The sequence below is a fragment of the Musca autumnalis genome, unplaced genomic scaffold (assembly GCF_047663935.1).
Source record: "Musca autumnalis isolate F117 unplaced genomic scaffold, ASM4766393v1 scaffold_4, whole genome shotgun sequence".
Taxonomy (NCBI): Eukaryota; Metazoa; Arthropoda; class Insecta; order Diptera; family Muscidae; genus Musca; species Musca autumnalis.
In genome coordinates, this window is record NW_027411977.1 from 5,866,336 (window position 1) to 5,894,335 (window position 28,000).

The following is a 28,000-nucleotide window of genomic DNA, read 5'->3' on the forward strand; positions in this document are numbered from 1 at the left end:
AAAATTAAAATATACTCACCACATTGTGCTGTAGGGAATATTACGTTAAATACAATTAAATTCGGTTTTAAAACCAAAACATTATTTAAAACCAAAAAACCTTATTTAATGATTTTTTTAAACAAAGAAAATCGTTCATTTAGTCGACAGAAGACATCTGTCGAATTCATATACTTGCAACAGATAAAATCCACCTACGAAATCAGTAGTTGAAGAATTACTTCGATATACTGTCTTTGTTTCTTTACTGCCATAGGCACAGACTTTTATCATTGTTCACAAATCGCTTCCTTCTTCTAGTAAAATTTCAAAATCAGGAAACGATGTTCTTTATAATCGTATTCTACTTGTTGGTCATAAATTCCAAGCAACTGTTGGATTTTATTTGAAAAATTTCAAACATCCTCCATATCCCCTTTTCCCTTTCGTCGCCTCCGCTCATCAATTTCCATAAAAAAAAATAAAAATTAAAATTAACAACAATATATGTACATTCACACACACATTGCCATATCACATTGAGATGTCCTGATATGAAGGAGAACAAAAAACAAACTTTTTTAACATACCAACAAAAAATGCAGTAATAAAAACTTTTTATTTTGTTCATTATACCCTGGATATCCGATTTTTCTCTCTGATAGCCCATAAAATTTGACAATAATCTCAACTATAACGACGTCCCGACTTTATGACCGAAGAAAAGGGAATGCCAATATTTATTGGCAGACAACAACTGATATGCTATCGAACATCATCCCCATTCAGCTCATCTGATGACAAAACTACATTTAAAACTGAAAATGTTTTGTCACTCAGTGACATTGTTTTGTTTAAATGTGGGCATTTTAAAAACATTGGCATCTTTATGATTTTACAGAAAACCAGATCCAGCATTTTTAGTCCTTAAAAAGGGTACCGTAAAGTTTAGTCTTATCTGTTTTGTGTTTTTTTCTGTTCTTTTTTCCAGAATTGTGTCACAATTATTATTATTATTGTTTGTTGTTACCTTTAATGGTTTTGGAGATTATTTGGCAGGGTATTGTTTCATGTGACAGGTCATTTAGCCGATGTTAGGATTTTAAAAGAAATCCCTGTAAGGGGTTTTATTCCTTTTCTACTTGTCCCAGATTTATATCTGTTAAGCAGTTAAGTGCCTGTACAGTTTACCGCTTATGCAGCTTTACTTAAGTCATTTTTTATACTTGAATAAGTATTGAAATGTAATATGTTGGTGGGTGCAGAAATTTGGAATTTCAAAAATAAGTTCAATAAATAAGTTTTTCATTCAGCCTTTGGGAGTTTCCACCTTTGACCAAACATGCATTAAATAATATTTGAAATATTTAATTGTTAAAATCATCATTCCTTTCTTTATTTACATTAATGACCACCCAAATGAGAAATATACGCTCAACAAAAACTCCTCCACGTGGTGGTAATTTCCAGCAATCGCCGAAAGTAACGTTAAACATCCCATTTGACGGTTATCACAGATAAGAACACGAACAAAAACTGATAATTGGAATGAGCTAACACCAAAATCCTTGTATAAAACGATACTCTGCTTTATACAATGTTTTTCACCTTTAATCCTTTCCTCATCTGATTTCCTTAAGGATATGAAGAACTACCGTGCAACAAGGTAAACCAATAACAGACAACTGGACTTATTTGTCTTACTTAATTTTTTCTGTTATATTTTCTTTTGACTTCTTCTTTCTTACACTTCAGCATATATTTTCATTTGGCTTTGGTTTTTTGTGCACCCCTGATAGGGCAGAAGTAACAAAAATCCTTTTGTTTATCTTTTTTCAACTCTTTCTACCATTCAAGTGAGTTTTCTTTTCGTACAAGCACTTGTGAATCCAATCTAACCGCGGGGTGTTACTTGCCGCACCTTTTTAAGCATTTAATTGCCATTTCCGGTCACCTTTTGTTGGTAATAAGACATTTGCCTTTGAGCTTTTTCGTAGTTAAACACTACAAACACCTACACAGACAGACAGATGAAGAAAGAAATAAGTAGACGACAAGTGTCGGTGTAAAAACATTCTGTTTTCAAATAACCACAGCATTATTAGCATACCACGGCCACTCCTTCCAACGCCAAAAAAGGCTTATCAATAAACATAGACAAAACCAAAAATCACTTTGGTCCTTTGTCTGACATTGAATTGAATCAAAGAAAAACATCTGATTTAAATAAAGACAACAACAAGAACATCAACAAAGTTTAGCTTCAAAAAATACATTATATTACCCCTTTGTTTTGTTAAGAAGGTGGGGGGAGAATCGACCATTGAAACTGTGGTAGTAAATTTTATGTTAATGTCGAGTGTTAATCTGAAAGTAATTTGCTCATCTCACCTTTATGGTGGGAGGTCTCTATCTTTGCTTTCCACTCCAGCGAATGTCTTTAATTTGAATATTTTTTTCGAAAGGCCAAAGTTAAAATGTCCAAGAAAGTGAAAAGTTTTGTTAAATTCTTTTAAAAGTATCTGTGCTGTGAGAATTTTTTGAACAGTTGACACTGACAAACAAACCCTTGTATAATGATATGGACACAATGAAAGGTTTAAGAACAACATCGCATTGGGGTATTTTGTTCGTTTCATATTTTATAAGGTCAGCATCTAAAACAATACGTTCTTAAATGTAATTGAAATCTCAACTAACTGTGAGAAACGAACAAGTTTTGCAGGATATTAATAAAGAATTGGAAAATTTGTCCATTGTCCATATCAGAAAGGTTTATTGAAAGGCCCTTGGAGTACCTCCCCCACAAAAATTTCGCTTAAGTGCAGCCTAAGGGGTTTTCAAGCATAATTCCGAAATTTCTATCTTATAATTTTTTTGGGATATTTCCTGTGATAACATTGTCCGAAAGCTTTAAAAATCAAAGGGTGACCAACTAAAATGAAGTTAACTTAGCACATCATAGTATTTTTTCATACATAAATAAAGTTCCAAGCTAACCCGTATCGCGCACCCCACAAAATTTAAAATTTTTGTATAAAGAGAAGTTTATGGACGATTTTACCATAGTTTTGAAGTTTTTTACCTAGTCCTTATTATCCGGATTTCAACAATATATTTGTTTTCGTGGACAAGTCAAAGCCCGAATGCTCTAAAAGTCCTACGATGTCACGGGTCGTTTGAACGTTTGTAACCGTATAATTATTTTCTGGGATAAGTTGATACTACTTGAGATGTGTAATTAATTACTCTAATACTCTAAAATGGCTAATGCGTAACATAACTCTAGAAAGCAGTTTTAGATTAGGTCCGAACTTGGCACATCGTAAGAGGTTAAGTCAAGTTTAAGGTGTGCAGCCAACTTTGCTCCATTGTGTTCATCCTGGATAGAAGTGAAAGTGATGATAACTAACTAAACTTCTGCTGCTTTCGTCCTGCTGGTGCTCCGGAGGCATTCGGAAGCATGTCCATCCTAATACGGAGTTGAACACCTCCTCGAATTCTTCTTCCGTAACATGGGCAATAAACTTTATGACAAGTCCGCCATTATTCGTGTGCAGACCTCCAGATCCAAAATTAATTTCAATTTTCTTATAAAACCATAAAAATGTGTTTAAATAAAACAATTTTTATAACCCGCCCCAGTTTAAAATGTTTTTCTTTATGTCCAGACCACTAAACGTAAGTATAGCCAGAATAATAGTTATCCGTCTTTGTTCAACAATTATTTTGGTTCATAATCTACTCAGTAGAATTTGAATCCCTATAAGTCCTTTCGACTGTATCGGAACATGTACATTTAGGAAAGCAATTCCAATTTCTCCAACTTCCCATACAGAATTTTTTCAAAACAACCACAGGTGCGGCCGCTAAAATACTACTTTCCCAAAGCGAGCCAATGCATGACTTGCATAAGAAAATCAATCGATTCGTTATTCTTAAAGTTAACGACTTTGAATTTTTTGTGCAGGCCTAACAGGCCGAGTCGTATGTTTATCAGATCCATATCGTCTGAAATGAAAATGTTTCTGAGATAACCCTAGATTAGCAGCTAATGACTTTCACTGATACACCCATTGGAATCTGCCTTGTCAATGATCGCAGCCCTTATGTCATAGACGAACATGATTTACCAATAACCTTACCCGCGTTCTCACACACCAACGGTTGCTGAGAGCATGCAGTAGCTGAAGTGATTTTTGTCTCTTCCGCAGTGATCTTCTCACTACTATCACTGATACACCCTAGGGATAGGTAGTGGAAAGCAATAATTGATTTTTCGACTTTTCGATTTTCATCTACTATTAAAAATGAGATTTCCGGTCTGGCGATTATTTTAGTTGTCTTAAAACTTGACTGTCGTATTTTTGATAATCGTAGAAAATTGATTATAATCGATTATTCTTTAGAAGCTTTGCACAGATGATTTTGTAGGTCAATAGTGACACGTACAAATTTTTCGGTAAAATAAATTGAATTTTTGGCAAAGAGCGGAAAAGGAAGAACCTCTTTACCCCCTTTTCTTACCCATATTTCCCAAAAACACTATTTGTACGTATAACTGCTGACTTTCAATCAGCAAACTGCATAACCGCCAAAGTCAACTAAAATCGATGGGCGAGATCGAAAATCAATCACAAGATAATTGAATATGCGATTTTCCCTCCAGTCGAAAGCCGACCTTTAGACTTTTGACTGAGAATAGTCGGTAAATCGATTAACCGAAACTCGACTTACCTATCCCTAATACACCCATTAGAATCAGCCTTGTCATTGATCACAACCCTCAAATCATCCGGATCTGATAGTACTTTGTATTAGAAGAGCATGGTTTCCCACTAACCCTACCCACATTCTCACACAACCACGGTTGCTGAGAAGTATGTTTTTTGTCTCTTAAGGATAGTGATCATTTCTTCCTTGCTGAAGTTCCTCAGATGACCTCATCCTTTTCACGACCACTAGTCTGCGGACCAGCGTCATTTTATTGGTCGACGTCGTCCTCTCGCGTTTACACCTTGCATAGTATCTCTACCCATCACGTGTTTAACGTCCATTATGGGGTTTGACAAGTAAAGCAGATGAGGAGCTAAAAGAAACCTTCTCGGGCGTTTTTGGCGTAGTCTCCGCCTATTTTTTCCTTCTTCAGAATCATCATAAAAGACAACGATGGATAGATAGAGACGTTGTTATCTTTTTTGGACTCTCCTTTGAAGTCCGGGCCACCAGTTCCGGCTCCGTTTAGGGACCAACTGTTAGTAGCCTTCATGGTTACGAGGTCGTATCAGAGACTTAATTCTGGGACCACGGGTGCCGGTAAGCCCCCTGGTCCTTGTAGCACTTCCTTTCGGGAATGCAGTCTCGGAGTAGGGCCGGTAGTTGGTGTGGCCCTTCGGGGAGTATCGTGGTGGCTGTGGTTGCCCAAAATCGCGGTAAGAGTTCGTAGAACATGAATGGTGTAGCATTCTCTACCGGCTGTCTGCGCCATAAAAAGACAGGAGTTTTAGATGGTGCTCCGCGCCAAACCAAGGTGGTCAACAGGGCCAAACTCGTGAACGCAATTGGTACCTCACTACGGTGCAGGGTGCGTTGATTGGTCGCCTGTAACCAGTCCAGTGTTGTGAAAGGCAGGGACCCACGTTAATCACACCACAATTCTCCTTTGACGTATATGGGACAATCGACAGCCTCGACACTTCCTCAGCCTTCCCAGTAGTGGAATTATGAGGATCATTTTGTAAGTTACCGACAAAATCGGTAAAAATAAAATGCAAAATTATGGATGAGAGTATCAAATTGACAACATTATTGCTGTCGGTAGAACTTAACGACGATTTTAATTATAAGAATTTGAATTTTACCGATTTTTGTCGGTAACTCGAAAAATGATTTACAGAATCCCACTACATGTTGCTGATTTTCCAAGGTCATATTGCCATCAGAACAGATCATCACTTCCATAGCGATCTCCTCCACTTGAAGTGGAAATTTTGCCGATAGAAATTCCCACTCATCTAAATGAGGACAATTTCTTTCAAACTTCATCACAAACTTGAGGTGCATTCTTATCAGGTGCAATACTCGTTCGCTGATAGGTTAAAGATATTTTTTGCGTACCGACTGCAGTATGCTACTACCTTAGGTACGATTTTTTTGTCCATTGAATCGTTTATTTGGTCAATTTTCGAGATCGGAGGTATTCATGATCCATCCGCCTTTTTGATAGATGAAACAATCATACCAGATTCGTCCTTCAATGCATTCTGCTTAAGAAGCTATGGCATGTTGGGTTTATTCGACGCCGACAAGGCTGGTCCAATGGAACAGGTCGTCCCAGCAACCTTCCCGACTAGATGGATCAACGTATCTTGTTGTCTTTCCGAGATGCATTTTTCCAACTCTCGTCAAAGATGTTCTCTTCCCTGAAACTTGGCCACTTGTTCCTCGATGAGATCGAGGATAACCCTTCTCTTTTCCTTTTACTGTAGTTTGTGTCAGTATGTTCCGGGATGCCGCCTACACCCTTAAATAATGTCCTTGCTTAAGTCGTACAGAAGTCTAAGCTGATTACGAAAGTACTGTTATCATTGTCTATTTTTGAGACGGTCAGTTAGAGAGAGGTTGATGCACTTGTGAAAATGAAGACTGAGGGTTACAAGGCATGCACATCAACATCTGTCGAAGGTTCGTTGTCTGAGTTTTTTTATAAAAGTTCTTATTCTTTGTGGACTCCAGGTATCACTGAGGCTTCATTCAAATACAGTTGGTACATAACAGCAAACCTTAAAAAACTCAAAAAAAAATATTTTTTGAAGGGCCTACTCTCTACTTTTTTCCATTTGATCCAAAAACCTTATATATGAAATTTTATGACGATAGGTTAACGTTAACCTGTGCCACCTGAGCGAACTTTCTGTCCATAGTAAATTGTATAGGGCCAAAGGATCGTTTTCACAAAAATTATCTAAAGGCCACAATTATGGTCCCATCGACGAACAAATTTTAGCAGTTCATTTTTATGGCTACAAAAACGAATCCCATAAAAATTTGTAAAATTCGTATAGCATTTTGATATAGCTCCAATATGCATATTTTTGACCGATTTTAGGTATTTAGGGCTCTATATAGCTATAACAAAATTCTGTCCGATTTTCCCAAATTTTTGTAGGATTCGTCACAAAAAGTTGTTGGCTCGCCCTACTATATTTCACTATACTTTTCGCATCTTAGCCTTATACTATTATTAGATACTATCTCCTTAAGACTGGATATTTACATATTTTAGTACGGTAGTCATGACCAAGGATGAACTACCGATTTCTGAATTAACTATATTCTTCAATAAATAAAAAAAAATTGCTAAGAATAGTAAGAGTAGTCTTTTCTGATTGTTGTCATATTTTTCTATTAATTATATTTCAATAGACAAATTGTATTCCAATAGACATTTGTAAAATCAATTAAAATAAATTTGCTGCGTTACTTTGCATTGAAATCACTTAACTTTAGCAATTTAATGTTACTTCAAAATAATTCTCGACGCGATGCAACGCAACAGTTAGCTGTCAATCGCACATTTCCTAAAGCATTGACGCCATGCAAAAATATGGAAGGCACTGGAAATTAATGTCATCAACGATAACATGAACGCCACTCTCTCCCTCCCCTTGTTGATGTCGTTTTCTTTCATTGTAAAATACTTTTAGAAAAGTTCTTAAATTACTTTTATTATCATTATCATCGTCGTCGGCATCATCATCATCAGCGCCATCTCCTACGGTGGGTTTGTTTTTAAGACATTTAATAGTATTTAACTTTTATGTAAAATACGAAAGCAACAACAACAAGACTGCAACAAAATCACTTCTTATGTCTATCCTCAATAGGAAAGTTAAAATTTCTGGAAGAAACAAAAGCCATAGATTTTTACTTGGAAAATGGATGAATAGACAAGTAGTCCTTTAGTTGGATTGCTGGTTGGTTGTCTGCCTGTCGTCGTTGCAGGCAAATATATATCTCTCCCACTTTATGCGCACAGCATTAACGTAAAAGTCAATTCCTATCAAAGCCCAAAGCCAATTGAAATATTCTTACAAAGTTTTGGAAAATTGATTTTAATTATTGAACGCCATGACAAAATGCTTTGTCGTCGTCATTGATTGGCATAAAGTTGGGATACCATTTAAAATGGAAACAATCCAATGGAATTCCATCCGTTCAACAAAATATAAATATAAAATCTTTCAACGTTTCTGTGGAAAATTAAGCTATTTAGAATGACTTTGGCATAAGTTAGGGATTTGATGCCAGGAGGAAGAAGGTTTTTGATGCGAGTGCAAAAAGAAAAATGTTTCATTGAAAGAAAATTGTACAGTCCATCGAAAATACATTAGGCAAAGGAAATAAGTAGAGAAAAAAAGATCGAAATGGTAAGATTCTTTCGCAGCATCACTGCAATAAAACGTCTTAAAAAATATTTTATCATAATTTACTATAAGAAATTTCCATATGGCGTAACTTGTCCGGCAAACGTATACTAGGACCCCGATAGATATTTACAGTCAACGCAGATATTTAGGAGAATTTGTCTTTTCTGTCTTATCTGCTTGCGCAGTAACTCAGATAGTATAGGGGTCTCTTGTAGAGTGAGTATGTAGAATAGTATTTACAGTCAACACAGGTATTTAGAAGAATTTGTCCTTTCTGTCATATCTGCTTGCGCAATAACTCAGATAGTATCGGGGTCTCTTGTAGAGTGCAATTTTTGTTTAGCGAAAGATGATTTTTTTTTAAATTTGCTCAAATATCATTTGTTGGCTATTTATACTTTCCATTCGGACTAACTACAGAATTTAAAACAAAAATTGGTGCTCAGCCCATCTACGATTATGAACACAACGCTTATTCAATATTTGTGCAATTACCATTACTTTCACAAAATTTGGAAGATTTTTGCACCGAAAAAATATGCAAATGAAGACACAGAGTACAAGCAACTAATGACAACAACATTATTACACAAAATAAAAAGTAATTCAAATAAGTAGCAATTGTTGGCAGTTAGAAAAAAAGAGAAAGAACAATTAAAAAAACAACAACAACACTCACGACAATGGCGACAAACATGAACGGTAACATCAATGACAACGAGAATACATTTATTTGCCAGCAACACGCATTGCAACTGACAATGGGGTGTTACCCAAAACGAAACACACAACCAAACCGCCACACAACGAAATTGTGAATGTAAAAAATAAAACGAAGAACAGATATCAGTGGAATACCAAAATGCAACGCCTATTTCCTGTACAGACTCCTACGTTCACAATGGGTTTTATCCTTGCACAAAATAATCACACACTCACTTCTTCCTTTGAGCTAACAACCAAAGAATACCCAGTATGCCACAGGAGAAAATTAAAAGCAAGTTGTAATAAAAGGAAAGCCTTGGAAAGGGTTTCTATTAAGATTAGCCTCGAAGTTAAAGGGGACAAATAACATTGGATTGAATGGTAGTGGCAACAAAAAAAATTTAATATTTTAATTACTTGTAGAAAGAGATTATCGAGGAAGACTCTCAAGCGCCAAGCAAGCTATGGTGTTGGAAACTTGCTAGGAAAAAATCATTAGCATAACACAAATATTTTGCACACCGAAATGACCTTTCGGTGATGTAAATAAGCATATATCTCTTTCGCGGCCAAAACCACGGAGAGAGAATAATAATCTTTGTGGGCACATGCCTGTTTAGTGAGTAAAAATATATTAAACTGTTTTCACATTAAAATATTGTGTGTTAACCAAAAAAACCGTTCCATTTACATTTCATAAAAGCTTGTAGACGTTTATGACTTTAACTCAAGGAACTCGTTACTTAATGTTGATGGTAAAGTTTGTAACTTGAGCTGTAAATGAACGATTTAGAATATGGGAGATACAAAAAACAGATCTGAACGCTTCATGGTGTCACTTTTAGAACCATTTTTTAACGTACATATATGTACGTGTAGTTGATGTCAATTTTACTAGCAAAAGTTCAAACTTCGCGGATGAAATAAAGGACTATTATTCACGCCTTAATTTTATTCGTTGTCGTACTTATAACAATTCCTCTAATTTGAGTTACCAAACTAAATATTTAATATATATGTATGGATTTCCTTAAAGTTCTAGTTACTTTCCACTAGAACAAAAATGAACTCAACGCACTGTGGTGCGACAAAAATCAAAAATCGATATCAACAAATTTCAATGACAGTTCAGCAAATTATCTCTAAACATATAATTGGTTTGTCTTTTTACGTACTGAACTTTACTGAACATTTTTTCTTCAGTAAAGTTTTGACAATTGTATAATTGAAATGTTGCTAAACATTACTGAAGAAACAATGTTCAGTAAAGTTCAGTACGTAAAAGGACAAACCTAATATTTCAATATTCCAACAATGATTTTTGTAATTTATAACGGTACTTAAGAAGGCAAAACAGAAGTATTTGACATTTAAATTTGATATCTTCAAGACTTTAAAAATGTCAGTAAAGTTGTGACTTCTTACAATGCAAATAATAATTATTTAAAAGATAAAATACTTGTTTCTATATGGAAGTTTTAGTTTTATACTTTTACATAAAATTTTTTTACAAATTATTCGCAAAAAATGTGCTGGAAATTATTTTTTTTTTCAAATATTTTTTGTGGATTTTTTCCTAGTCCTCATAATTGAATTTGAATTGAAAGTTCGAAATATATTTGCATTTCCGTTTGCGACATCAAAAATATTAACATTGCCTGTGGTCGTTTTAGTGAATATGTAAATCATGTAGGCAGTATATCAAATCATGGACCTATATTCACTATGTTTCTCGGGGAGGCTTACTATGTAATAAGAACTCTTGGTACGGGTTTACAACAAGTTCGGTTGAACAATGTAAAAAATTTAAAATTTCACAACATCCCGCAACATACTTGCTGGTTGAATACTCGGAATTATATCAAATTTCACAGCAGAGGCGATCGGACTATGAAAAAAGCGTCATGATCTTCATCATACGATCTCTGAAGACCCAAGAATTAGGGAAAAGAGACTGCACCATCTGAAGCAGTTGGTACTGGATTGAGTCAAATCCGGGAAAGAAAAATAATAGAACGCCTCCTACTTTCAACAGCGTGACAGTGACAGCTTCGTTATTTTAACTGGTAATTTATAGAGCACTCCGAGAGTGACAGAATGAAGAGAAGTGTGATACGCCGTATAGTAGCCATTTCCGCCGACGAAGTATCCCCACAATTTACAATGTGCGATGTTTGCATGCGACACACGAAATTATTTAAAGCGTTGGGTCCACACGAAATGTCAATAGTAATGAGTAATGAGTGAGCCCGGAGTTGAGTATTCGACAAGTGTCCTCAATTTATCGTTAGCCACTCTGGTCCAGCTACTGAAGTGAGGTAAGGATGCTAGCAGAGGCGAATCGTACAGGTCGATTCCCCTCCTGACCCCAGTAGCGATTATTCTAGAGACAATAGTCGAGGACTGAATCAAAAGAGGCCGTGCGACCGAACAATCATGGCAGCACTTGACCTATCGAAGGTCTTCAATTCAGTAAACCAAACCTAGCTGTTCGAGTACATAGAAGAGTCTTCTTTCCAGCCGTGTTTGAAACTTTGGATATATGAAATCAGAAAAAAGAGTCGAAGACCGGTCGAGTGAAACGTGGAGTTTCCCAAGGCGAGGTGATATATCCGGAACTATTTAACCTCCACCATTCCGAAATTTCAACCCTCTAGATAAAATAAAGGTCGTAATTTATGCTGATAATTATACGATCTCAACGTCGGGTCCTAAAGTCGATAATAGCTAAATATCTGCATAGATAACACTTTGCAACATTTTTGAGCCAATCGCGTGCAAACAACTTCTGTCCAGAATTTTATGAAAGTAGAGGACCAATAGACAAAAAACATCTTTGGGTTTTGTTTTCTTAGATCGGGTTCGGATTTTATGGCCTCATCTAAACTGTCCTAAAATGAGCCATTTTTCCAGTGATCGGACCTTTATCTCCGAAACTAATAAGAGATTAAGGTTTTTGTAGTCTCAATATGTACTTTCAGAAAATGCCCATTAGAAGTTGTTTGCATTTCCAGTGTTGCACAGTGTAACTAATTAGAGTTCTTCCATCTGAGGAATATGAAAATATCCGTCGCAAAACCTATTTCCGCATTGTTCACCACTTGGACGGCTGAAACGAGCTCCCCCTGAACATTTCGGATGATGTGAAAGATCTTACTTACTTAGCTGGCCCATTACAGAACATTTGTTCTATAATGCGAACTAAGAAAAGATCTCCAATTATCGTTTGTTGCTTCGCTTTTTGGAATACTGCGTCTTTCCATATCTTTTTCTACTTGTTTGCTCCATCGCAGCATTGGCCTACCAGTTCTGCGTGTACGGCCAAGTGGCCCGTATTTATACGCCTTTTTAGCATGTTCATCATCGCTCATTCTTATGATATGTATACCAGATACGACACCAGTATAGACGTCGTACCACGGGTAGTATCAGTGTTTTGTAAAGCATTGTTTTTGTTTGACGAGATGTGGCTTTGTTTTTAAACTGTTTAGTTAAGAATCTGTTGGCCAATACAATTCTTCTCTTTATTTCACAACTGATGCCGTTTGTTGTGTTTATAGCTGTGCCGAGGTAGACGAAGTTTTTTACTACCTCAAAATTATAGGAACCAACTTCCACTGTTGGTCCGAGCTCTATCAACGCATTGCGCGTCTACACCATCAACTTTGTATTTTCGCCGTTTACCACCAGACCCACTTTTGCTGACTTTCCTTTGACCTTCTGGAAGGTATCAGTTACTTCCTTTACTGATCGTCCCATGATGTCAATGTCACAAGCATAAACAAGTAGCATGTGACTGTTGTTGTAAATTGTGCCATTTCTTTTGACATTTGCATCTCATATAACCTTTTCCAGCAGAATGTTGAACAGGTCACACGGAAGGCTGTATCCTTGTCTGAAACATCTTTTGGTACTGAATTGTTCGGAGAGGTTCTTTTCTATTTTAACTGAGGACTTAGTATCAGTTAAAGTCGTCTCACAAAGCCGAATGAGCTTTGCGGGGATACCAAATTCAGACATGGCTTGGAATACATTTGGCCGAAGGCTCCCTTATAATTGACAAAAAGGTGGTAGGTATCGATCTGCATCTCCTGGGTCTTTTTCAGGATTTGCCGCAGGGTAAATATCTGTTCAATGGTGGTCTTGCCAGGTCTGAAGCCACATTGGCATGGTCCAATAATTTCGTTGACCATAGGCATTAGTCGTTCGCATAATATCAATGACACTATCTTGTAGGCAATAGGGAGAAGACTTATGGCCCTATAGTTAGAGCACACAGTCTTATCTCCTTTCTTGTGGACGGGACACACGAAACTCAGGTTCCTGGTTCTTCCTTGCCATATGGTACTAACTAACTGATGCATACACCTTATCAGCGTGTCGCCTCCAGTTTTGAACAGCTCGGCTGGTAAGCCATCTGCTCCTATAATTGTTCCACAAACATACCAGGTGGGACAAGGGAGACTTTGGCTTCAGCTCCCGCTGCCTTATTATTCTTTAGCCGGTTTATTGCTGCCTTTACCTCATCTTGGCTGGGCGGTATACATTCATTCCATCTTCTGGGATTGGATCTTTGGTATATTCGTTGTCTTTGCTACTGTGGATACAAACAGTTTGATGATTCACTCTTTGACAGAACTTTCAGACTTCATTCTGGCTCCTTCCATTTCTCCGCTCTCCTTTTCTCCCGATACCTCTCTCGTGCGCTACACATTGCTACTGATTGTAGAGAACCCCTATATGACGCATATTTCTCTTCGGTTGCAGCACGACACTCCTGGTCATACCATGGATTACTTGGTAGAGGTCTCTGGTATCCAAATATGGATTTTGCTGCTGTTTGCATATATTGGGCAATACTTTGCCATTGTGCTGATATGTTATCAGGACGAGGAGTGCTTTCATTAAGCAATTGGGCTAGTTGAGTGGAATATGCTGTGGCTATCTGTTTTGATTTCAGCTTACTGATGCCTAACTTTATTCGCTACGTTTAAACGGGTACGCACCTTTGCGGCAACCAGATGGTAGGCCGACTCTATGTTTGCTCCTCGGAACGAACGTACATCCAACACGCTCGATGAATGTCTCCCATCTATCACCACGTGATCAATTTTATTTCTTGTTCTTCGATCTGGAGACTGCCAGGAGCCCTTATGCTTAAATCTGGTGCTGCAAACTACCATTTTCCCCCGCTACAAAGTCTATCAGCCTCATACCGTTGTCATATATTTCACTGTGGAGACTGAATTTCCCGACTGTTGGACCAAAGATATTCTCCTTTCCAATTTTGACATTAAAATCGCCTAGAATAACGTTTTAACTTCAAACTAACTACAAATCCGCAGCCAAACTCATGCTTTGTGTCATGCAGCTATAACACATTGTGTCACCTTTAGGTGTTGTTGTGACGCTTTTTCCAATCCATCGTATTTCCTGTATGGCAGTAATGTCGGCCTTGTACTTCAAGTACATTTGTCAATGCGTAAACTGCACCTTCTCTATAAAGAGTTCGAACACTCCACGTGCAGATACGCAGATCATGGCACTTAAAACGTTTGCGGGGTCTTGAACTTGAGAGGGGATTGTTTTTCTCTTCTTTTGTTTTTTCATAGTAGGCTGTGTTTTTCGGGTTACTAACCGGATGCCCAAACCAATTTTTTTAACGTTCTTATGGGTGAACGTGCTGCACATGTTAGCTCACTACATTTAACGGGTGTTAAAGGCACCTCCCCATGTGAGGGGAGGTCAGTGTCCGCTTGGGATGAAAGAGGCATCGAGATAAATCCTGGGCTTTGTCATGTTAAGGCCGGTCAGTACCGTTCTTTGGTATCTTTCATCCCCAGTGCACCATCTTTTTGAGGAATCGAAAATTTACCGGTGCATACGCACAACAAGATGTTGTCGACGCAGTACCTGCTCGGGTGTTATCGCCGTGAACCTATCTGTTACAATATTATGGCCAGATGTGCTACATCTATTGAACTACACATCTAAACGCACTCACCTGTCTCTCGATTCTCTATGGAGGCAGTCAGCACAGGTTGCAGATTTTTGGCTATAGACGAAGAGGAGCCAGATAATTGAAGGCGATTAGAGCCAGGCTTTTTTTAATTTCGATTAAATTTCATTAATAAGTGGTGTTATCCGGTGTTGTCCGAGTCGATGTTAGTTTCTTTGACATATTTTTTTCTATTATTTGTCCTTTATCGATTTGTTCATCGTGGTGTCAAAACTTAACGTTCTATTCACAAAGACAAGAAGATCTAGGTATTTACGTGTAAATCACGTATAGGAATTAATTTCACGTATACAAATGAGTGATTATAAAAAAACATCACATAACTCATACGCCTCTGATACCTCTTGATACCCATGCCTTTCTAGCCTTTCTAGCAGAGCCTAACCAAGAGAAACAAATACCATTCCATTACCATTCATTTCCTTCATTTTATTTTTTTTTTTTTTTGCACATTCAACAATTTTTACAAAATTATTTTTTTTAATTAATATGATTTCCAAACCTCTCTGCGCCGCAAAGCAAGAATGGAAACAAAAAAATGTGAAAAAATTGAGAGAGAGAAAATATAAAAATTACCATCTCTTAATGCTTAAAATCTTGAAGCGTTAATCTTTTGACTTAAATCACTTCCAACTTCATTATAAATAATGCTTAAAAATGTTTCAGAGGCCTTTGGCCAAGGCAATGCTGGCTATGGAATAAACCAAAAAAAAAAAAAAATAACGCACAGCAACACCCTCTACGCTCTTGTTACGCTATCAGATATAATCACGTTGATGCTACGTGGCAAAAAAATGTTACGGTAGCTGCTGCTATTACTTCGTTTCGTTTTTTTCGTTTTGGTGTGAGAAAACGCAAAGAAAATAGACGGAAATACACTTAATTTGCTTTTGTAAATTAAAAATTCTAAATTAGACCAATTAAATAGAATGACAAGCGGGGAATGGCGATGTTATTTGCTGTCTTGGTGGTGTTGATATCCCTGCTTGTTTGCTATCATCAATGATGGCTACTTGAAGGTTGCCTGAGATAGTGGGTATTACCAGGAAAAAAGCTGGAGGGTATGATTCATTAGAGGGTATGGTTCTACAGAGTTTCCCTTTAATTGATGGAAATCTAAAACCTCAGTGTCGAAATAACAAGGTTCAGAATACGTTGAAACGTCTATGGTATCATCAAGTTGGTTTTTTTTACATTTCGTTAACTTGAAAACATAATATTACGTAATGCATGTCTAGCAACACTGTGAAAGAAAGTCTAAGACAGTTTTAAGGAACTAATCAACACAATCGTACAGTACTTCTTGCAATTATTGACATAACGCCTTAAGCTAATTTTAGATGGAACTTTTTTCTCCTCTAAACTTTTCACCATTACTTGTCTCGAAATATTTTCAGCATAAAAGCTGTTGCTTTTCATAAAGGGTACGAAGGCATTCTGGAGTAGGCAAAGGCAAAACAAAAATATCAACTAATTATGGTACCTTACTTAAGTAATTTCCCCAACACTAAAGACTAGTTTTCTTTTTGCTCACAACTTTTTTTGTGGTGCAACAGAGAAGGTGTGAAAGTGTGGAAACTAAGTTCGACTTGGTGTGGCCCGCATTATCCAGTTGAAAGTTAAGCAACAAGGAAAAAGGAGGAGGAGGAGAAGAAGAAAGAAAACAGAAAACATTCTTTGAAATAACCTCGGGACAAATGTAAATTTTAGTTGTAAGCATAGACACCCAATCTATGAACTGAAGGCTAAGCCAAACCTTCTAAATGGGTTGGTTGGCAGTGCAGCACCAACAAAATAAATGAAAAAAGAACTACATACCAACATCAGACCAAGAATATTTAGACCATAATGAGCTTCCTTGTGATGAGGAGTCATTTCTGAGTGCTAATAAAAAGCAACAACATCAACACTTGCAGCAACACAAACAAACTAAGTACAAGTGAAATAGTGAGGGGATTTAGGTGGATGGTGGAGGTGTTTGGTTGGTGTTTACAAATATACATAGTTACGCACCAGACATACATAACAGTGGGACAAATTGACGATATTGCTTTATTATAAAGACTTTTTCAACACATAAACATTTGATACATTCATTTATATTGATGTATATCGATAAAGTATATAATTTTATAATAGTCAATTGGAGATATTTTCTTAGTTCGGCTTATGGAACAAAAGTTCTGTAATGGGCCAGCTAAGTAAGTAAGTAAAAGGCCAGAGAGAGAGTGGTCTGCGAAGTTTCCATATGTAGAGTACACAAATATTCCTTATTTAATTTGAAAGATTTGATGGATTTCGGGAAAGTGTTGTATGTATCTCAGCGATATGGGACCTACTCTTCATCGCCGAGTCCGAACGGCGTGTCTTAAGACACCAGATGTAGAGTAGTTTTACATGCCTGAAATACTCACCCCTTACTGAGGTTTGTTTTGCCACCGTTGAAAATTTGTTGCCTGTCAGGGGAATCGAACCCACGACCTTCAGGTGGCACCCATCTGAATGCCGTACTTATACTAAAAACGAAAGAACTATCCTAATGTTTACCACCGCATTGTTGAAAATTAGAGACCCAATATATAAATCTACACCTGCAATGACCGGACTCTTTATATTGGTTGGCAGCTTACACTGCACTATAGGCCCAATGGCAAGTTTCTGAGGCAAAAAGTCTATTTTTATTTTATATTATTTTATATTTGGATAAAATAGTAAAGGGATTAGATTCTTAACACTTTGATCCATTTAGAAATAAATTCATTTCAAACTGGCAACGCTTCATTACCACATACCGGGCTGTCAAAGATATTGCATCTTACATTTTAAAATGTTATAAAAATCTATCAAATGAAGAACAAATTTGTTTCGCTCGACAATTAAAAACCGCTAACATAATAAACAGTTTTTTTAATGGATAACACGTGTAAAGGTAAGTAAATTAATATTCTGATTAAGAATTAAAAAAAAAAATAGGTTTGGTAAGGAATATTTGATGTAGACTTGGGGTGTATTTTTGTGTAGTTTATATGGGTTTTGGAATAGAACTCTCGGTATTGCGACGTATTGTCGTATATATGTGGTAGAAGGTAAAAGTGAGTACTATATGCGTAGAAAATTGCATGTCCGTATGGATCCGAAAACTTATAGAAATATACATACAGATAGAATGTGGATATTTTTAAGTATTGGGCTGGACTGGGAGTTGAACTTGTCAATATGACACAAGTCTCGAAATTTGATAGTTATCTTAATCGAGTTATACCAAGCATTGAAATCTTTTATGTTCAAGATCTCTTAATTTAGTAATTGAGACTACAAAAACCTACTAAATTTGGCTAAAACCCGTTGTGGGGGATGTCCCCCGCCCCCTCCATTTTTCGGTATAAAAACTACATTACGATCTATTCTAAGACCAAAGGAATCTACAGTAAAAATTTTATCAAATTCGGTCCAGCCATTTCGGAGGATTTATATTTCGAACATCATGGCAGACCTGAATAATTTTCTATATACATATATGTAGATATATATACTTGAACCGATCAGAACCAAATTTTCTGGACGTGATTCTTAATTGATCAGGATGTACCAAAGCAAATTTTAAAGTCATCGGATGCAAAGTGTGACCTTAGTGCGGCTTAAAAATAAAATCGGATAAAATCGTTTGAAACATATATACGAAAGCTATATCTGAACCGATTCCTTACAAATTTTGCAGATATATTTTGATGCTCATTATAAACATCAGTACGAAATTTGAAAGGTCCAGCAGCTTCCATTGACTTGTTGCCTCAAAAACCTGTCATTGGGCCCATAGTGCACTGGTGAATGTACTTGAAAAGTACAAATCTGATAATACAATCTTAGAGGTAGTTTACACTATCTATCAATGTCAAATGACATGAAAAAAAAACCATTCCATATCTACCCACGGAGGCAATGTAGAGAAGTAGTTTTTTTTTACATTCTTGCTGGTGTGGACCCACACGGTAAATGGCGTAAGGAAAATCTCCAATATTGCACACATTAGCGAATATATAACGTTTGAAAATTTTATGTCATATGACATTTACATCTAGTGTAAACTACCCCTTATCTTTTTAGTTCCTTTCTTTTACTAATATTAAGTATGTGTGAATGTATTTTGTAATTTTTAAAGGTATGCTTTTATTTGTAATTCAAGTTATGTAGAGTCACGGCGCTCTTGAAGCAACTTTAAATAGAAGGTGCTTACACCTGGAAAGTTTATGTGGATTCTGAAACTACAATGTTTCACGATTTTGTTTGTAAACCGCAAGTCCTTTCGAAATGGGACAAAAGAAAATGTTGTAGTTATGAAAATTTTCTACAAGAATGATCTTTGTGGCAATTTCGCAGGCTTTACCGTTTTTGAGATATTGAAGTTCAAATTGGGACAATGCATTGGCTGTATCGCCTCCTCATAAAACAATGTCATGACTGCAATTTCCCAACTTAAACATAAATATATCGAAAATGGTACAACCTAGGAAAAAAGCCAACCTTATAGAGAATTTTCACAGCTAAAAGATTCTCTCTAGTCCCATTTCGATAAGACTTACCGATTTGAAGCAAATCGTGCATTTTGACCACGATTTATTTAAAAATCCCTCCAACGATTTTTTCTTGTTTTTGGATTTTTCTCACCTATGAACATTGCTGTTTAAAAATCCGCAAACACTTCCCAGGTGTAAGCGGTTTTCACTTAAAGTTAGTTAAGGCGCACCATGTATTACATTGTTTTATAAGGTAGCAATACAGTCAATGCAATGTCCAAATTTGAGCTTCTATATCTCAATAACGGCAAAACCTACGAAACTACAATAAAGGCCATTCTTGTAGAGAATCATAGCTACAACATTTTTTTAGTGACATTTCGATCGCAAAAACCTAAAACCTAGCCAAAACTCCTCAAAAACAAAACTGCAGCGATCGCAATAAATATGGTCCTAGACCATACACATACAGTGCACATTGGATCCACTTGTATGGAGAAAGTGGACAAAAATATTTCCGGTGCAAATATCAAGTTAATACGCTGGTTACAGCTTTGTGGTGATGCGCAGATTGTTTTATGAAACCATGAGCTTTCTCCTCTGGTGGGGGTATACGGTATGAATTGTTTTATGCTGTTAATACAGAATATCATGAACAAAGTACGGATTAAGATGCAAAAATAGGAATGGAGAAACAAAACACTCTCCAAAACAACACAAAAACCAACCAATTTAGCCAATATTTTTGTCTGAAATTTGGTAAACATTTTAAATATAGATCTTCTTCTTGGAAGACACGTACCGCCCATGTAAGAAGTATTTGCAAGCAAACTTCTTGACCTTTCCATTCATGTCAATTATATCAATGTACGTGGTCAGATAATATATCCGTAGAAACCATATTCTAGGGCAGCTTTAGTCTGCGACCCACCATTTAAAGTCCGGCACTAGATGGCAGCTCAAATTAATCTTAAACCCATAACCTACATTGGAAAATTATTCCCGAGGTGGGCACTTATTGAACAAAACATTATGGGTTTTATAAGAAATTTTGACGTTTTTCATAATTACTTTGAAAATGTTCCATCTTATCAGCATCCGAAGCGCTCGATTGTATCCGTCGAGGTTGTCTGTGTCATATTCTACCTTATTGTGAAGAAATATGACATAAATGTCCGACTCCTATTGATATTCCGAGATGTTTCAAATATCTGTCAATTTAAACCCCTTAACGCTGTTATTTCGGAGTTCGCGGAATTATTTATAGGTTTTCTTTGATGAAAAATAATTAGAAAGCCTTGCTTTATCGACTGAAAGGAAATTCGGCGTTAATATCTCAAAAATTCGGGAAAATAAAATGACTGTTCTATACTGATGACCAAAAATAAATGCCTATTTTTCATAGTACTATCGGAAAAATGATCAGAAAATCATTTCACGAAGAACTAGAAACTTATTTTTTTCTGTGTTTGATACGGAACATCATAGACTTTAAATCCCCACAAGATTTAAAACGTAGATTCATTATCTTTGGGATAAATAAGCTAACATTAACAGAAATTTAGGTGTTCTATTCTACTGACGTGGAGTGTATGATCGTATTTTCACTACAAAATACACTAAGAAAACATACAGCTAACTGGAATTCCACAACAAATTAACACATGATTTATTAAAAAAAATTATCTATTACCTCCTCCTTCAAAATCCAATATAATATTTTGCAATAGGTATTAGTTTGTTATCAGAGAATTCCTACATATATTTACCTCTGTAAGAACTTACGTCTATGATTTATCTATAAACACTTATATATATCAACATATTGTTTCTTAGAAGAAAAGCATACATAGCTAAAACTCTGTAAAAATGTGATAACATAGAATAAGATAAAATAAATTTTAATAAAAAATAAAAAAAAAAAAAAAAAAAAAAAAAGGTATTAGTTTCACGATATTTTGAATATATTTACTTACACGTAAATTTTAAGTTGTGTTCACTACAAACAAGTAAAAAAGTATCAGTCGGCTTTGGCGACAGAGATATACCCTCAGCCTATGTGAATTGAAACTTTCATCAACGGACAGGAATTTTGTGGCCGTTTTTGGACATTCGAACTTGCCGACCAAAATGTGGATTGGGATTGAAGTTCGAAAGTGTTGCATAGGAGGTACTTAAAGGAATGGACAAATATAGTCCATTATGGAAGTGGATCTTTTTTCAGAGTCATATCTTTTTGATAGATTTCGCGGCCTCTAGTCATTTCAGTTGGTCATCGCATAAGTTTTGGACCAGTATGCAAGGAAGTATGGATTTGTCCAAGGAAAACATAATATGACTGAAAACAGGACCACAACGAACAGCAACGGTATACACTTCCAAAGGATCTTCGAACAGCCCCTAAACTGAACTTTTGTGGGGGAGGTACCATAAGGAGAAGATCGATATCGGCCATTATAGAAGTTAAAATAAATTTGGCAAAATACAAGTATTAGGAGATCCAAAGTTTATATATCATTTTATACCTTAGGAAGAACGCTTTTGCTTTTGGTGAAAATCGGTTCAGATTTGGATATAGCTCCCATATATATATTTGCCGTTTTGAGATAATTGGTGCACCAATACAAATTCGGTTCAATTTTCATTTATATTTTCAGCTGACTCCACGTATTTAACGCACCAAACACAAAATTGGACAGATTTTGATGAAACTTGGAAAAAGTGATGCAATTTGGTTTAGAAACAATTTCGAAAAATTATATTGAAATTGTGGTAACACTGTGTGTCATGGTTTATTCTGGTTTATTCTTACACCGCAGCGTGATAGAAGACCAAAAAGTAGAAGGCACGTGTCTCGCCGTTTTTCCCTACCTCATCAACTTTCGCGGTTATAGGCCTCCAAAGGTTTGAGGCTTTGATGTAAAAAGGGGTCATCTTTCAAGACTATATCTTCCAAACTGTTAGAAGTTTTGAATTTATCTCAAAGGCAAAGTTATAGATCTTGTCTTAAAGAACAAAAATTGTGAACACATTAATCCATCAAACTTCATCTGCAAGGCCAAAATCGCCAAGGTCAAATTTCTTTTAAAATTTTTTCTCGGGTTTTGGTCTGCAGCTATCAAACCGATCAAATTTGAACCAAACAAACAACTACAAAAATATACCTCAGATCCCAATAAACATCTTTCTAGAACATATGAACTCTGTATAGACGGTTCTTAAAGGTCAAAATAACAAATCAAATGGGATTTTTATCCTGTTTTATCTGGTTCTGGTCCACAGATACTAAACCGTTCAATATTCAAGAAAACAACCAACTGCAATAATGTAGAAAAGACATCAATGAACAACTTTCCGGAACATGCGAAATGTCTACGAACGGTTCTTAAAGGTGAAAATACAAAAAAATTTTTGAAAATATTCAATTTTTACACTTTTTTCTCCAATTCTGGTCCAAAGGTACCCAACTGCCCAAAAATTAAGGATACCGTCAACTACAAACATGTACCTAAGATTTCAATAAACAACTTTCTAGAACGTCGTCCACAGTTGACCCTTGTAATTTCTGAACGGTTGAGGCTCATGATAGTATCAGTGGAAGCAATCTTCCTTCAGCAGTTCCGTAACTGAACTTAGCAGAAAATTGTATTGAATCACATGAATATGGAGGCTATACCAACACCTGGACCTATGTCACAACTTTTGGTGGAGAAATTTATGTACCACTGGTATCTCCAAATGCCAAGTTACACGCAATTCGGTATAAAAATGAAGATAAAATCCTTAAAACACTTGAAATCGGGCGGGACCGCTATATGGGGGCTATACCAACACTTGGACCTATGTCCATAATTTTTAATGGGTACGTTTCTTTACCATTGGAAACCCTAGAAGTCAAAAACAACCAATACGGGCTTAAAATGACGATAAAAACTTAAATCGAAAAAATGGACCCATATTGGTTTTGGTTTCATATTCATGTACTGTCCTCCAAATCTGAAAAGTGTACAAAGTTTTAGTTCGATTGGTCAACTACAACTGTGTGAAAAATGAGTTACCAAATTTCAAAAGCAACTTAGATAACAAACTGTAAAACAGTGTAAAAATGGACCAATATTGATTTTGATTTCATATTCATGTATTGTCATCCATATCTGAAAAGTGTGCAAAGTTTTAGTTCGATTGGTCAACTGCAACTGTGTGAAAAATGAGTTACCAGATTTGAAAAGCAAAATACCGGAAATCGGGTGGTACCGTTATATGGGGGCTATAGGAAAAAATGGACCCATATTGATTTTGGTTTCATATTCACATATTGTCATCTAAATCTGAAAAGTGTGCAAAGTTTTACTTCGATTGGTCAACTGCAACCGTTTTAAAAATCAGTTACCAGATTTGAAAAAGGGGTTAAGTTAGACACCGTAAAAACACTGTAAGGATGGAGCAATATTGGTTTTGATTTCATATTCATGTATTGTCATCCAAATCTGAAATGTGTGCAAATTTTAAGTTCGATTGGACAACTGCAACTGTGTGAAAAATTAGTTACCAGAACACTGCACAGTTGTCCCAATTCAAATTTTTTTGGCCAAAATTATTTAATACAACATAATGTATACTTTTCGTTTATAAATAGATTAATATTTATTATAATAATATTAATATTTATTGCAAATCCGTTAAAACGCGTTTCTGCAATCATAAGGTACAATATAGTACTATTTATTAGGTTTTTAGATATGCAAAGGCATACAAAATGTTAGGGTACAAAATGTGATGTTTTAGTACAAACATGAGTTGTAAAACAAAATAAAATGCGGTAAACATAATTCAAAATTTACTCTTTTTATAAAAGTATGACTTAAAACAGGCTTAAGAAGGTTGTTTTATACTATTAAGTAAAGAAAATAAAAGAACTCTATTAAGTTTTAAATTAATTAATTATTGAATATATGTAGATATTTCGTTTTCCAGAACTATATTTTCATCGCCATATTCTTCTTCGAATTCTTCATCTGTGGTTTCATCACAAGCAGTATCATTCGCGGGCAGTAATTCATCGTTTAGTTCACAAACTAACAATTCGATTACTTCAGATGGCAGGTTTAACCGCTTTCTTTCTTGTAAGCGGGCGTTTAGGCGTATAGATGATATAAGTGGATCAGATGTATCCAATGCTCTATTAAATACGTCTGTGAGATTATTGACACGACTACTGTTTCTAGCGTGTAATAATCTGTCATTTTTATATATTTTGTTTCTGCATTCAGCAGCATCCTCTCCAAAACATCCAACTGGCAACACAACATTCTGCATTATTTGCTTAGAATGAATCAAGACCTTGTGCACTGTTGGTGTCATCGCTACCCAAGGATAATGGCCCTGAATATATTTAGCTGTTTCGAAACAGTATTTTTCAAATTTTTCCAAATCAAGGGGAAATTGACATGTTAAACATACAAGAATTATATGAAGGCGGTAAACAAGCTCTTCTTTAATTCCGATAATTTGAGCAAACTTCTGGTAACTACCAAAAGCACGACGGGATGTGTTACCATCATTAGTGGAACCAAAACCAACTTTGGGAACGTCAACGCGAATTCCAAACTCTGTCCAGAAGTCGTTTTGAATTTTTTGCTTCCTTTTAGAAACATTTTCTTTGTCTTCTTGCCCTCTAATCTGCCATTTTTGTACTTCACATTTGTACCCCAAATGTAATAAAAATTCGAAAAATCGAATACGACAGTGAAGTGGGCTCATTCCATGTTTAAGGTTGTTTTCTTTCGCAACAAATTTTTCTGAACTGTAGTCCTTGATTTTTATAAAATCACTTGATGTGGCACCACATATAGGACATGCAAGATTTGAGTTAGTTCCAGTTAAGACATTTAAAACCTTTCCATCGATTAGAGTAAGAAACAATCTAAATTTTATTTCGATTGTCATTGATCCTTCGATTTGAAAAGTCACGTTTGTCAATTTTTCAATTTCCTCATTCAAAAAAGAATTTTCCTTTAAAATAACTTCTTTTGTTTCTTTAACAAATTCCAATTTTATGGGTCTACAAAATCGAGTAGATTGTGGGGTGATATTGCACCATAATGGTCGGTTTTTGGAGTCTGTGAGTCTTAATGGTATAACAGTTGTTGCTAAAAGACTTGAATCATTTGTATTTGGGTCGGAAACCCCTTGTTTATATTGAGCTTGACCAGTACTACTGTCAAATCCATAGCTCAATATTAACTCCGCAGAAATTGATTTGCTTTTATCCGTATTTATTGCAGCTACAATGACATCTTTTTGCATTTCAACTATTCTTGCTGCAGTATGATCTAATAGATTTTGTAGAGGAACTTTGGCCACACTTTCCCGAATATGTACATATGTACATATCTTAAATCGGACGGTACGGCTATGTCACAGTGTGGGCCAATTTTCAAAAAATGTTGCAGAAATGTTTTTTATACTATTAAAACCTTAAATATCAATTTTAAGAAAAATCGGATGAAACTTTGTCTTTATCCCACATTTTCAGTTCAATACTATATACAATAAAAACATCAATTTATAAAAAATGTCACTCAACTTAAAGTAGAAAAATACATTTTTTCTAAAAAAGGCAAAATAAGGCAAAATATTTCATCTGAATATGATAGTACATACCCCTGCCAGCTTCCAAAAATTTTTTGGAGGAGACGATATTTTTACATTTTTTCTAAAGTTTAAGAAGATTTCAAAAATATTTGTAAAAAATAATTTTCAATATACACACAAACTTTTATCTCCCTACCCAGATATTACAACTTTCTTCGTTCTTTCTTTATATATTATGAAAGCACTTATTATCAGCTTCCAGATTCATAATAACTTTGGTCTGAATTTCGTATACCCATTCGACCACACAGCACACCAAAAAGTATATATTTTACAGCACACAGTCTGTTCTATTTTTTATACAAAAAATTTTCAACTTTAGCATTACACCAACGAGCGGCTATTAATGGTATTTAGAAAAACCAATTATTTTCGGATGGTTTGAAGTGTTTTTTATTATTCCGCGCAAAAAATTATAAAAATATGAAACTTCAAAAAAATAATTTTGGCCAAAAATTTTGTGATTGCGACAACTGTGCACTGTAAAAACGAAAAACAGCTTATCTTGGTCATATAATGCGAAACAACAAATATAAGCTACTCCAAAATATAATCCCAACAAAAATTGAAGAAAAACCCACTAGAGGAAGAAAGGAAATGATATGTATTAATAACATACAGGTGTGGACTGGTATCCAAGATGTTGGGAATCTTCTCAGCCAAAGCCGAAACAGAGAGTCATTTGCTGAGATAATAAGAAACAACAAAACAAACAAATGAAATTGTTGTAAAATAAACAATGAGTAAAGATGCTAAAAATTTACAGAACAGGCCTACTGATTGGGGTAACAAGTTTACAACTTATGAGGAATAATTCACATTCACTTTATACCTCATGTTACTTAAGTATTTCGGAAAATGATGTTGGGGCGAGCCTTCCACTACAGGGACAGAAGCTGGAACAGAAGCTGTTCCAACACCGAATTCATCGTTTTTCCGAATATAAACCCCCGAACGTTGAAAGCGCCGAATTCACGTCATCAACGTACCAAGCTCCAGTTATCCTGCATTATCACCATAACCAGCATTATCACCATAACTCCAGAGCACCATAACTAATAATGAAGGTCCCGACCAGATAAAAGTCAAGATTTATTAGGATGAAGAAAATTCAATGCTGTTGCTAGTTTTAAGTATCCCTTTCTGGGGAGATGTAACGTGACAAAATGATCACGTTACACAGGGACTTTGTGTCACCATTCCACAAGGACTTCGTGTCACTTTTATCTACGAAAAGTCATCAACGCACTAGTTCCCAATTATCAATAAGTCGTCATAAACGCACCAGATGACGAGCACAGATTAATGTAGTAGTAATTTGAAGGGACAGAGTGTTCTTTCTTCCAGCAATTGGGAAGCTAAGCATGGTATTTGGGGTAGTTACAGCATTAACGCCCACTTGCTGTCTCGTATTTTGCACCAAGTCATAATTCATTCTTCGGACACTACCGCACTGAACGAGTACATCCGTTCTATTACCAAATTTTAAACATGCGTTCTGGTTGCTTGATCGGGCGACAACAACTAAGTCTTGAGTATCGTATATACAGCCCCAAACATACAACCAGTCTGCCTTAAATACCTTTACTTCAGCGTTACAAATGGCGCCCGAGCAGGGACTCGATTCAAAATCGTAGTGGGGAAAACTTTAAGCCAAGGACGACGGATCGAGTTTCAAATGTGATAAGAAATTAAAACCA